Below are 14967 nucleotides of genomic sequence, written 5' to 3'. Positions count from 1 at the left end.
GAACGTATTGCCCGAAGTAAATATTGTCGCCATATAAAAATTAAATTTATAATTATTTGAATGACATTATCCTTAAATACATGTGTAACAATATTTGATTTTTCCTTTTATATATTATTGGACAAGAATTATTGTGGGTATTATTCAAGGTTTAGGATATGCATGATATGATACTATTTAACATATATATGAAGTAATTAATTTTTATCTTTTGTTTTGTTTGTTTATTTATATTGTGAATGCAGGACGAATAGGATAGAGCAGATGCAACTTTTGCTATAGAATATTATATGAATGACTGCTCTGTCACAACGGAAAAAGCATATATGGAAATAAGGAAGACGGTAGAAAAATTATTGGAAGGATTTAAATCAAGAATACCTCAAACTTACAAGCGTTAAATCAGGGATTTTGCTCATGGCTTTGATTAAACTTACAAGATCATTGGAATTCATATATAAAGATGAAGATTCTTATACATTTTTCCCAAAATAATTTGAAAGATGCACCTTTTTTGTAATAATTGATCCTATTATTTAGACTGAGAACTAGAAAAATAAAAAAGGAAGCACAAAAAAAAAATCATATTTCTCTAGAATGGGTATCTTTGGCATAAATTAATTAAAGACTGTTTAGTTACTTGTATTACTATAATAAAATAAATAAATAAAATATCCCAATGTAAAATTTCACATTATAGACAGGTGTTTGGTTTCTATGTTAACAAAAAATATCGTCCGGTCGGGGTTCAATCCCCGCCTCTTACGAATGGAGCAAACTCTGTGGCCAGTTTCCTACCGCTTAGTGTGCTGATAGAGGAACGGAGGATTAGTCTCACGGCTGTCGGCTGTGAGGATACCTTGGAAAAATTAAAAAAAAAACAAAAAACAAAAAATATCCACATTATATGTGGTAATTCCTGTATTACCATTGTAAGAAACAATAATAATTATATTCGTAATACAATTAATGTTCCGTTCTTATTACATTAGTATTTTGCATATCTATTTAGAAAATGTAGACACGTAATTTTGTCCCTCCAAAAATTATTTTTATCATTTTTTTCATCTTACCATGCACCCCAACCCTATTCCATAATTTTTTCACAAAATGACAAAATAAAAACCAGCTCTAAACAAATTTTATCCCAAAATTTCCACATAATCCAAATTGAAATAAACTAACCACCCCTCCCTATCAAATTTTGACAACACATCACCATCCCTTACCCTACCCCACCCCCTTATCCTTACCCGCGTACACCCCTCCCTCACATTTTCTCTTCTTCTTGGGGAATATATACACATGACAACAATACAATTAAGGGGGAGGGCACAACAATATACATACACTCACAGGATTCCATCATCTTTCATTTTTTGATGACAATATACACACACACGTAAGATGTACAGAGCTTCCTCACCATTTCGTCTCTCAATACATACAAACACCTCATACACGCACATACCCCTCAATTCACCAATACACAGTTCCCACAGCCCACATTACACAGATTACACTCGCAGTAATTCTCACACACACACACTGAAAATTGGAGGGAGATTGAGAGTGAAGAGAGAGATTGAGAAAGACAGTGATTGGAAATCTGAGAGGAGAGAGGAAACAGACGTCGAATGACACTATTTCGGCGAGAACCCGCCAAAAAAGGTTGAAAACTCGGCTGATTCACCAATTCCCATCGCTACTAGAGCTCACTGAAGCTCCGGCAAAATAATAACAACAAAACATCCCTCTCCCGTCCCCGTCTTCGGTAAATTCATCGGAGAACAAATTCCAAATCTACCTGACCAGTCCCAGATTCGGCGGAAATTGTCAAAAAATGAACGAAGCAGTAGTGGGGTGTGCAAATTCGAGTACGGGTCTTTTGTTATTTTCTTGATTTTGATCTAGGTTGGCGAAAAACAGAGAAAAAGGGTATATCGTGGTCGGGTTTATTAGTGGAGGTTTGAATTGAGGTTTTTCGGGCGCGCTTCTATCTTCGATATATCAAAATCGACAATTGAGGTCCAATTCTTCTCTTTTCCTCTTTTTATTTCATTGTTTATTATATTTGGTGTGTTGGATTAAATATCATGTGTTGTTTGATCCTTGTTGGTGATGAATAGTGTCTTGGTATCGATTGATTGTTGATTTCGTTGATTATGTATGATGCGATGAAACGATATAATCACTTGAGATTTGAAATCTGTAATTTGAGTATAGAATTGGGGGTGGGAATTAAAAGATTAATAAGGTGCATGTTGATTATTTTTATTCATTGATGGATATGGTTGAAATCGATAGTATCATATTTTAGATCGTTTAATGGGTAGACAAATACTAAGTTTGGGTAGGCAAATTATAGAAATAGAAGATGATGATTTGTTGAATGTGTGGATGTCTTGTTGAATGGTTCTTTCTATTTTCAACGCACAAAATTGAAAAAATGTATTCATTTGACCGGAGAATGCACCGAGGTCTTATGTACTTATTCATTGGGGAATACCTCAAAGCATCTTGTACTCGAAGAGCATTCGTGATGAAGGTCCGAGGCATTGGGTAAAGCATAGAAATGTAGTTTAGGATTAGTAAGTAGGTTTACATTTCCATATTTTTCTATTTTTGGAACTGTAATAATTGGGATGAAAACTATATACTTGTTTTGTTTTGTTTATTTGATTGATTGTTTTGTGTGTTTTATGTAATTTATACATTCATAGTGTCAAATTAGCCGATATGCTCCACCAAACGAATATGGTCGAACCACGGGATCGAGGGGTGCCTAACACCTTTCCCTCGGTCAACAGAATTCCTTAATCGAAATCTCTATTCGTGGATCAGTTTTAAAGAGTCAAAATCATTTTCAAAAAGGATATCCAAGGGTGACTTGGCACAGCCGATTTATGCCAAGTGCCGACTCTGAGTTTTGAATATAAAAAGTTATTTTCGAAACAAATCTTCATTTTGTCACTTAATAATAAAACCCTTTTTCAAACCTTAAATTAATTCTTTTTTGTTAATAAAAGGGTGTGACTGCTCTGGCGACTCTGCTGGGGACATTTTCAGTAGTCGAGCTTATTTTTGATATTGTATCGGCTTAGTTTAACATTATGATTGTATAGACGTTGTTTGCGATATTGTTTGTACACCCTCCATCCCAAATTATATGTCGCCATTTTCTTTTCGGTCCGTCCCAAAAAGAATGTCGCCTTTCCTTATTAGGTAAGTTCTTAAAGACACAATTACAATTTTACCCTTAGTGGTCCTACTTGATTTTAAATACTATTACTCATTTTTTATTTGTTTTTTCAATTAAAAGTGGCCCAGCTTGATTTTAAATACTATTACTATAATTTTGTAACTTTAACAAAGTCAACACTTATTTCTTAAATATTGTGTCCGGTCAAATAACGACATATAACTTGAGATGGAGGGAGTATTTATTTTATCATTGTTAATTGCCTACTTGCTACGTTTTTATAGTTTTTACTCTTATGTGTTACCGCTTTATATCTGACATCATTTGTATAACCCGAGTCAATTTTTTCTGCAACAAGTCTCGGAGTACACGTTGTGTACACGAACTCTAGTTGAGTCACCCTTATTGTAGGAGGGGGACCCGTCAGATGTATGGAGTAGGTGGAAAGCAAAGCAACCACTATTGACCATATGCTCCTTGAACGTCCTTGTCAGTGGACCCCAACGTAGGTCAGCCTTTAGGTCATGCTTATCTACATCATATTGAGACCTAGCGGGACCTACTTGATCCTTTGTAAGAGACTCGCCCATAAAGCATCTCTACGTGCTAATTGTTGCATCTTTGAGGGTAATATGATCATTTGATGGACTGGTTTAGGGAAAACATGTGTTAGAATTAAAGGAGCGTGTGTTACGCAAGGAAAAAGAAAAGAAAAAAAAGAGTTTAGGAGTTTTTTTAGTGACCTTTATGGCTTTTGTTTTTCACAATTCAAAAATTCAAAAAGACTTTTTACCTTTTGCACTCATTTACTCAAAAAACAAAATATCAAAAAGATTTTGCCTTTGTTTCTTTCTTTTAGCAAGCATTCATAATTTGAAAATTTTAAAAAAGAATTTTTTTTTTGGAGTTATTTTTTATAAAGGAAAAATTCAAAAAAAATGATAGAAGTTTTGTACATTTCATGTAACGAAATACAAAAAGTTTTTTCTTTCATAATTGTTGGTGTCAATCTTATGTGAAGTGTCCAATTGAAAAACCCCCCCCAAAAGATTTTATTGACATTTTTTATCATCCATCTTTGGTCATGTCTATCAAGTAAAGGTTCAGTTTGTTGTTTAATCCTTAATTATCCAATCTGGACGAATTACACATACCTGATTCTTCTCTCTCGGGGCTGACATACGTAGGCACCCCTTCCAGGGTTCAGTAATCTTATTTACAAAAACCACAAAAAGATTTTCCTTTAATTGTTTCAAGTTTATTTTCGTATGAAATTCAAAATTGAAACCCTAAAAAGGATTTTTCTTTGGTAATTAGAGGTTTCGTTTTGTATAGAAATCTGAAAAAATTCAAAAAAAATTTATCCACTCTTCATTTAGAGTAGGTATCATATACATCTCTAAAAGAAAACGACAAAAGATTTTCTTTTAATAGTTTCAAGTTTCATTTTCGTATGAAATTCAAAATTGAAAACTCAGAAAGAGTTTCCTTTGGTGACCATAAGTTTCATTTTGTATAGGAAGCTGAAAAATTCAAAAAGATTTTCGTCAATTCTATTGGCAATTTGTTATTTTCTTTTCTTCTTAAAGTTTCAAGAAAAAGAAAAAAAGAAAGAGAGTTGATCGGTCGTTTTGTGGCCAAATTTCATGAACTACACACACCTGATTTTACTCTCTCGGGAGTGAGATATGTAGGCGCCCTTCTTGGGTTCGGTGATCTTTTTAAAAAAAAAAGAAAGAAAAAGATTTTTAAAAAAGATGTTGAACTCCAACACATTTGTTATCTCTTGTTCAGTTAGTTTAAGGTGGTTGGTTTGTGGCATTTTGATTGGTCCTCCATATCACACCAAGTCTAAGGGAGAGTTAGTCATGTCCAACAAGGATATAGAGAGTGACATCATGGATCAGACGAAGGGTAAAAAAATGAGAGTTTAAAGGAAGAGATTTTGAGACTAAGGTAACAAATGATAGAAATACACCGATCTTGGGCCAGTGGGTTGCCTTCCTACTATCGTTGATGCACCACAACATGCCTCGAAATTCATGACATGTCAGCTGCATCCCAATACTTCCACCACCTCTTCTCTATCTCCTCAATATAAGCCTACTATATTCGCAACACCATATGTCGTCTGTGATTTGTTGCTCAACCCTCTATTGAGGCTTCCACATTGGCTATCCGTCCAATGATTGTGGTTTCCCAGGCCACTAGTGAACCCATGTTCAATACTCTTGATAATCATTTCTATACTTATTAGCCACTTTTAAGTTAACTGGACCACCAAAATTTCTTACCAAGAAGTCCGACATGGCAGAAGAGCAAATGGTTTGGAAAATGAAGGGTATAGAAAATACTATGAAAAGTTCCCTAGGACTCGTAGATAAAGAAGATGTTTCATATAAATATTGAGGCATGTCTTCAAGTTTCAACCTTTTTCAAAGATTTTAGATATTGAAATTTGAAGAACATGATGGACATTAGGATTCTGTGAAACATTTGGTACGATACTGCAATAAATCAAAGGAAGCTGAAGGGAAAAAGAAGGAAGACGTACCTATTGTCGTGCCAGGGCCAAAGCAGAGATTGAGAGGTCCAACTCACTAATACTGTCAGCATCAATCCCTATCTTACTTATTAGATCCACATACTCACCTACAACACGGTTTCTCATTCCAAAATCCAAGATATTCTACTTTACTTCCTCAATATCCTTTGAAAAATGCACAATTGTATACTCGTCTGTTATCTTATCCACAATGGCAAGCACCGATCCCTCAACATCATCCTCAGCCCCCCCATATATTTACCAAGGTGCCTCTAAATCCAAGTTTCAACCAAGGCTAGAGTTTTTAAAGAGGATGAAGGAAAGGGGTAATTTCACTCATATTGGGGAATCCTATGCCAGTTTGTTCCATAGATTGAGATAGTGGGGCTTGATTACTCCTCTCCTTAGGTATACACTCGACTCACATTCAAGAAATTTTGACCCTAATGTATGGTGCGAATATCATTCTGATGTCTAGGGTCATAATATTAAAGATTGTCGTAATTTGAAAAGAGAAATAGAAAAGATGATTCAAGAAAAGTGATTGTTGCAAAATGTTGACACCTCGAGCGTTACACAGAATCCTTCATCAACACATGGTGATGCACAGTACGTGGGAAGTAATGAGTTGGGCATGAGGATCCAAAACTTATTTGTTGAGGGAAATGTGTTTGATGGTGATGAAAGCTCTAATCATGATGTGCAAATCAATGGCTAAGATGTCAAGCTCAGCAATTGGGAACTCACTCTTCTCCCTGCTAGGATAAATGTTTGGTAGTTTGTTTTCTTTTCTTTTCTATTATCTGAATTATTTCAGAGTTGTAGTTCGGGATCTATCTTGTTTTGCCCCTTTGTCGTTTATGTTCAAACCCTTCCATCTTTCATTTAAACTAAATGGAGTGCCCCTTTTTCCTTTGTGTTTTAAATATGTGTTGTTGTTTGTTTTCTTTACACAGTATATTTTATGTTGGTTCTAGTGACATGACATGCTAGTGTAATTTTCAGCTAGATCTTAAATCAAGTTTAACCAAGAATTTTGAATCAGAGGGATAAGGTTAGAAAAGAATCTGAGAAAATAGGTAGAGTGCTAAGATATTTGGCAACAAGTTGAAGCCTTCTTTGAAAATTAAGACAATTATTTTGAGAATCACAAGAGTAACTTGGTCCTCAATTGAAAAACATGTCTCAATTAGGTTAAAAAGTGGCTGCGTGATCTTATATTAAGAGGAACAGAAAGAAAATCAGCTCCACAAAAGCATGAGTAATTCGATGTGAGGGATGTACAACAAAGGTGGAGTTGTATGCTGGAAAACTGTGGAAAAATATGTGACACACATTCTCAGTTAAAGTATTGATAAAGTGTCACAAATGCTCTTCATCTCGCTTTCATATTGCATTTTTACGTACTTGCATTTTCAAGGATTGATATGACGAAGGCATTTCATTCTGCTATCCAAACATTGTGTCATCCTTTGTTTACCCATTTGAGCCTTAGTTCTATTTTCTTTCATACCCCTCTTTTGGAATCAAGATAAGATTCAGCAATGTTCAAAAGAAAAGTGTTGAGCAAAAGAATAAAGTAAAAAATGTGTCAAAAAGAAAGAAAAAGAAGTGTCAAGGAAAATAAAGTCAGAAAAATTTTCAAAGATAAATAAAAAAAAAGAAAAGAAGTTAGAATCAAGCAAAAGAACGAGTTGTTGGAACTACGTGTGACCTGATTCTTCTTTCTCGGGGATGAGATATGTAGGCTGCCCTACTCTGGGCTTGGTCCAACCAAATAAGTAATTTAGAATTTCCCAGTAAAAAAAAAACTAGGGCATGAGTTAATCCTCATTATTTGAGTCGATTCTAAAAGTTGTAAGTCCCACCCTACTTTAAATATCGTTTGGGCCTCATGCCATTCTTTCTTTCTAACCCTATCCAAAAGCCAAGTTACAACCAAAGAAAGACCTTCAGACCAATCTTTGAGGATGTTAAGGCTAAGCATGCAAGGGATATAATGATGCATTTGGGAACTACTTGTCTTCCTCGGCATAAGGAATCAAGAGAGAAATAAAAATGAGAGTCTTATTGATGAAAACCCTCACGGGCACCGTAAGGCAATGGTAAGTCGATAGATAATAAAATGAGAGTCTTATTGGTGAAAATCTTCATAGGCATTGTAAGATGATGGTAAGTTGAGAAAAATAAAAATGAGAGAGTCTTATTCGTGAAAACCTTCACGAGCACCATAAGGCAATGGTGAGCTGCGAGAAAAATGAGAGAGACTTGTTGGTGAAAACCCTTCAAAGTGTCACTAGCCGAATGAGGTCTTAAATGCAATTGACCTAAGGAAGTAACTCAAATTCAAGGCCATTAACTCAACAAGAAATGGTAAAAGTTTGGACGAAAAGATCAGGCAGCTTAATCCGAAATGTATGTCATATCATTGGAGTTGACTGTCACTTTCAGATAAATTCTTCTTTTCTCTATTTTAATGGGGACATTCATTATATTTTCTTTCTTCTGATAGTTTTATTTTTATTTTCTTGAGTCATTTATTCAAATAAAAAAATCATTGTCATTTTTCTCGTGTCTTTGAGTCAAGTTTATGTCAAAATAAGTGAGAAAAGTTTTCAAAATTGGATACTAACTTCTTCAATTGCGCTAAGAAAGACAAAAGGAAAGCACATGAAAGAAACAAGATTGCAAGTCAGAACAAGGCATACAGAAGGTTGTTGTCAACCAACAAATTTGGAGAATTCGTGGAAATACCAATATCTAAAGGGGATTGTCTTAGAAACATAGCAAAGCAGAGATACTGTGTTTGTTTTAGAGTCACTCTTAATAATCTGAGTCTGGAGCAATGGTGAAACAAGGCAATGACGAATGTTAATGATTGGAATTAAGATTTTAATGGGACCAGTGCAAGAGAAATTGCCTCAAAAGCAAAATCCGCAAGCCAACCACCTTGTTTAAAACTCACAAGTTTTCTTTGTTATAAAACAGGAATGGTTGCTACCTTTTAATCAAAGTCTTCAAAGCACAAATATCCAGAGCTGCAATTCCTCATTTCTGCAAATGCAAGAGCATAGGTTTGGTAATTGCAATTATGGTAAAACTTATTATCTTGTACCCCTAAGAGACACATTCTCTAATTTAGGCCTTTCATGTCTTACGGCTAGGAGGTGCACTTCCTAATTTGAACCGTTAGTTCTAAAAGATGCACTTTTAGCAAGAACCTTTCACATTCATTCTTAAGAGACGAACTTTTTGGTCTCAGTCATTCAATTTTACCCTCAAAAGGGACATTTGTTGATCAGGATCTTTATTTATCTTTGTAACGACCCTCCTGGTCTTGTGAAATCTTTTCAACTTCCTTATTCTAGCTCTTATGGTAGTTTGTATATGTAATTTATGACTTACGAAGATAGATAGTACCGATTCTTAATGTGTTCTAGGTGAGTTAAGTTCCTAGTTGGGTATTTTAGATAATTAATTTAATTAGTAATTTAATGGGTCCAAAACCATAGTTTAACTACTTATGGGGTCAATACAAAAAATAAATTTAAGTTTGAAGGGTTTATCGGGTATAATAATAGAAGCAAATAATCCCAAGAAAGGGTGAACGACGGTTAGCAGCCATATTTTGTATTCACCTCTTTAAAGAAAATTCGTGACCTCTTATAGGTTTCCTTTCTAATATCTTTAGAATTTGATTAGAAACTAGTAAATAAATGTTGTGTAGTGATTTCCTGTAATCATTGGCATAGTTGACCATACAAAGTAATATTAAAATAGTAATATGAGAGATATGAGATATTCTTACAATTTGTCCTTTTATATGGATTGGGATAAATCAGTGGATACAAATTTATATTAGGATAGCCGGTCATATTTTAATGATGATTATGGGTTTTTGGTGCCTGCAGTGTCATGATAGAACTATTTTGTTCTTGGCATCAACAGCATGCCTCGGAGATTTGGAACTAACAATTGTTATTTTAGACAGTAACGACATAGTAATAATAATTTCATAATCATATTGAGGTTTAAGCGTAGAAAATCATTGTGTTTAATATGGATGGATTTTATAATTTAACATGTTATCAAACCATATATGTTTTGGGTTATGGTTATATATATGTGCTCTATTGATAAATTATTCTGCACTAGCTATTTGATATCATTTAATTTTAATGGGAATAGTCTTCTTACTATTTCGTTAGTACATAAGACTAGAATGAATATTTTATTTAGCTAAACAATTCGTTCATGGCTATTTGATTGGATTGGACTCGATGTTCCTGTTTTGGCTATTTGATTTACTCAATATTGGCCATTGAATTGACATATTATATTGTTTGCTCTCTAAATCAACAGGAGATACTATTTTGATTATTTCATAGGTCTTAAGGGTAAAAATGTGTAAAATGGGTGTCACTAGATTCGTACTCTTATTGGGATTATAGTTTGAACAACTTTGAAATATTCGGAAGCTTTATGGAAGGGCAAAACCCTTGCACATTAGCTTGCTTTTGAGTTCTTCGATTGAGGTAGGTTATGATTTAATTAGAGTTTAGAATCAACTTGATTGTGTGTATGCTCCTAAATTAGATACTTGTTGATTGGTATTCGGATATGCTTGAAATTGTTGATGTTTGGACTATTGATTTGTGTATAAATGATTATTGAAAATTTACTTGATGGAATTGTCTTATGACTTTAAATGTACTTGTAAACTTGGTGCATTGTGTTGTATGCTTGAGGTAGTTTAAATTTGATATTGATATTACTTGTTTATATGTTGGATCGGGTACCATGCCGGTATGGATATGTATATATTGGATCGGGTACCACACCAGTATGAATATATATATGTTGGATCGGGTACCACGCCAGTACGGATATGTATATGTTGGATCGGGTACCACGCTAGTACGGATATTTATATGTTGGGTTGGGTGCCACACCGGTGTGGATATGTATATGTTAGATCAGGTACCACGTTGGATCGGGTACCACACCGATACGGATATGTATATGTTGGATCAGGTACTACGCCTGTATGGATATGTATATGTTGGATCGGGTACCATGTTGATACGGTACATGAACATAGATTGTTCCCTGCAGGTCATGACTATTTGGGTAAAAATAAGCCCCATAGCATGTGTGTACGTATTTATATTGATTCTGTGGATGTTTATAGCATGGTTGATACTCTTGATGGTTATGTGGCTTATTTGTGAGCACTGTTTGACCTATTGTTGTTGTTGTTGTATTGTTGATTCATTGAATATTTATTTTGTGACGATGCCTGTTTACTTGTTATCTAATTTATGTTGTGTAAATGCTATTAAATTGAGTTGGCCTATGATACCTACCAGTACATAGTGGTTTGTACTGATACTACCCTGTACTTTTCTTTTGTTGAGTGTAGAAAGTGTTCTTGGGACTCAGACATGACCTCACCTCTAGAGTTTGATAGTAGATCTTGATCCAAGGGTGAGCACTCTGTCTCCAGGATGCCATAGGTCATCCTATTTATTCTGTCCATCTTTCGGGCAATGAAACATTCTTTATTTACTTTATTTTTGGATATCCCTTTAGACATGATCTTTGTTAGTAGTTCTTGTACGATGACTTTCGGATCTTGAAAATTTTAGTAAGTAGTTTGTTTTAATTCCGTATTAACAATGATTAGTCTTGAATTATTGTTATTATGTTGATTTTATAATAATATTATCTTAATATTGATTAAGTGATTGGGTAATAGTTCGATTTAGATGGTTCTCCCACAGAAAGATTAGTGTGGGTGCCACTTATGGCCATTTGGGTCATGACAAAGTTGGTATCAAATCCCTAGGTTTGTCGATCTCGTCGTATAAGAACATGTCTAGTAGAGTCTTGCAGAACGGTACGGAGACGTCTAGAGTCTTGCAGAACGGTACGGAGACGTCTGTACTTTCCTTCGAGAGTCTATGAGACACTAGAAAAATTTAAATTCTTCTTCCTTATGTGTTACTACTTGATTTCAATTGGTATCTGACTTTTTTTCACTCTTATTCTCGAAGATGGGTGTGGTTGAGAGGTATGGTATAGAACTAGTTGTCACACCACTTTTTAAACTCCAAAAAAGATTCGTTTTAAGTTCGAAAGGGTTTTTATTATCAACGTGACAAAAGATAAAAATTTTGTTTCGAAAAGAATTCACTTTAAAATTAACTCAGAGTCGCCACTTGGCATAATCCGGTGTGCCAAGTCACCTTTGAAAAATCCTTTTCAAAACGATTTGACTCTTTAAAACTGGTTTGCAAACAGAGATTCCGGCTAAGAAATTCTGTTGATCGAGGGGAAGGTGTTAGGCACCCCTCGGTCTCATGGTTCAACCACGGTCGCTTGGTAGAGCGTATCGGCTAATTTGCCATTCTGAATTTATAAACCACACAAAACAAACAAAAAACAAACAAACAAACAAACGAAAACAAAACGAACCAAAAATATAGTGTCCAGTCCAATTTATACATTCCAAATAGAAAAATGCAAAAAATAAATCTTATCTAACCTATACTAATTCTAAATTTGCTCTCGTGCATAACCCGACGCCTCGGGCCTTCATTATAAATGTTCTCAGGGTACATAATACTTTGAGGCATTCCCCGGTGAATGAACATAAATACCTCGGGGCATTCCCCGGCCAAATGATACATTCAATCCCGAAATCAATAAAACCAAACCGTTCACACTCATTTCAAGCATTCAATAATTCAACGAGCAAAACTTATTCCTAAATCTTTGCCTACCCGAGCCTACTTTTGTCTATTCATTAGGCCTACCATGATACTATCACGTCAATGATATTCAATGAATCAAAATAAATTAACGCTTGCTTTTTTATCAATTTCAATTCCTACCCCCCTTAAAAAATAGCTTCCTTTTCAATCAATCAATGATTAATTGATCTTTCAGTTTAGCACCTTTTCAAAATTCAAAACCAACATCCATACATCAACCAACGAAAATTCAAACATATGAATCATTAATACCCATCACAACAGTTAAGACCACTAAAATTATCAAGAAATCACGCCAAGGCCATATTTGAACTAATAAAGAGATAGAGTTGAGAAAATGAACCTTTGAATATTACAATGATATCAATGTTTAAGAAAACCAGACTCGAAACGCTCGAATAGAAACTCTCAACAGCGTCAAGATCATAACTAGAATCGATAAACATCAGTCCAAAATTGACCACAATAACCTGACTAAGACCCAAAATAGAAATTCCAACCCGATCGACGACACGATTTGATAATAAAAAAAACCTCCAAGACCATCAATAACAACGAACAACAAACATAGATGAAACAAAAAAAAAACTCCCAACGATACGATAGAAATCGAGATCCAAGAGATTCCGGCGAAGTAGTCGCCGGAACAGTGACCAAACCTGCAAAACCCTTTTCCGAATAACTTCAAATCTACCCTTTTTTCTTCCCCGTTACAGATCCACCCTCAATTTCTCTCTCACGTGCGAGTCTCTCGATATTTTTGGTCAAACTCTCCACTACCTGATTGTCTATTCCGGTTGTGTGTTCTGTGTGCGTGAGTGAGTGTGAATTAGTGAGGTGTAGTATATGAGATTGTGTGCATGCGAGTTACTGTGTAAAAGAAAAGACGGCCCCAAAATTGGAGTCCGTCAGTGTTTTTTTTTTAATGAAGAAGATCATGTTCTTGGTGTGTTATGTGTAGATGATGATAAGAGCAAGAACCAGAAAAATTGTGAGGCCTACCCCCCCCCCCCCCTTTCTCTCGTGCACTGTGTGTGTATATATTTCAAAAGGAAAGAAAAATATTTTTGGAGACTTATGGGTCCATCCCCCTAGGTAATTTCCTGGAAAGTTCCCTGGGTCCTTTCTTTGTTAACAAGCAAAATAAGAGAGGGAGTGAGGGGTCACGTGAGGTAGGGGATAGGAGGGGTAGGGGTTCGGATGTGTTGTCAATTTTTAATAGGTTGAGTTGTTGGAATCTTTAAAATAAGACAAAATTAGTTAGGTTTGTTAAATGGGTTAAAAACAAAACAAAACAAATAAATAAATGAGTAAAAGATGAGGTGGTTATTTATTTTCTTGGGGAAAAATTACTATGTGGATAGGGTATGTAGTAAAATGAGGTAAACGATAAAATGTGTGAAGGGACAAAATTACGTGTCTACATCATGCCCCCTTTGAATGTAAACACCTAGTGTTTTCATACAAAGAAGTAGACAACGAGACAGAATTTTGTCCCAATCATTATTCGAAGAAAGAAACAAAAGAAAGAAAGAGAACCGAGTCTTGACGGACATCCTACCTACCCATGTTATGAGGGAATCAAGTGACTGGTATCTCCAAGGGTTGGAAGGAGAGGAACTATACCGAGTTGGAGAGTCGAGTGAGGTTCCATCGAGGTTTTGGTCCGCGGCTCTGTCATTACATCAAAAATAAAAATTACACGTTAAAACATCAATGAAATTACAAAATCCTATCTATGGAGCTTTCTTTGACTATTTACTCGCTACTCCATCACCTTATTCTTCAGGCGGGCTCCTGACTTGCAATTTCTTCACCCTGTTGCTTGACTTTTAACTTCTTCACCCTGTTCTTCAGGCGGGCGTCTGACTTGCTATTTTTCTTTCGATTTCTTCACCTTGTTGCTTGACTTTCCACTTTTCACCCTATTTTCAAGTGGAACCCTGACTTTTAATTTCATCACCCTGTTCTTCAGGCGAGTTCTTGACTTTCCATTTCATCACCCCATTCTTTAGGCGAGTTCTTGACTTATAATTTCGTTACCCTGTTCTTCAGGCGGGCACCTGACTTACAGCTTCATCACCCTGTTCTTCAGGTGGGCTCCTGAACTCAAAATAAAAGCTAGAAATAAAATTATCCCAAACGAAGATTATGATAAAGAAAAATTTCACTTTTTCCTAAAAGTAATGTCCCATTTTCCAGGAGGGTCCTGAACATAAAGTAAATTCCCATTTTTAAAGAGGGTCCTGAACAGAAAGTAAATTCCCATTTTTCAGGAGGGTCCTAAACACAAAGTAAAGTCCCATTTTTCAGGAGGGTCCTGAACAGAAAGTAAAATTCCATTTTTTAGGAGGGTCCTGAACAGAAAGTAAAATTCCATTTTTCAGGAGGGTCCTAAACAGAAAGTAAAATCCCATTTTTCAGGAGGGTCATGAACAGAAAGT

At 35.3% G+C, this 14967-nt stretch overlaps 1 long non-coding RNA gene across 1 annotated transcript in view; it reads left to right on the top strand.

The window, feature by feature from the left end:
• The first annotated feature begins 1298 nt into the window (after positions 1–1298).
• LOC124887235 overlaps positions 1299–14967 on the top strand; it is a 31992-nt gene continuing 18323 nt past the window's right edge. The window contains exon 1 of the long non-coding RNA XR_007044598.1: positions 1299–2028. This is a non-coding gene — a long non-coding RNA (uncharacterized LOC124887235). The remainder of the gene's footprint in view (positions 2029–14967) is intronic.

Source organism: Capsicum annuum, chromosome 9 (genome assembly GCF_002878395.1).
Source record: "Capsicum annuum cultivar UCD-10X-F1 chromosome 9, UCD10Xv1.1, whole genome shotgun sequence".
Lineage (NCBI taxonomy): Eukaryota > Viridiplantae > Streptophyta > Magnoliopsida > Solanales > Solanaceae > Capsicum > Capsicum annuum.
The sequence above is the reverse complement of the archived record's forward strand: the minus strand, read 5'-3'. Positions and strand labels throughout refer to the sequence as shown.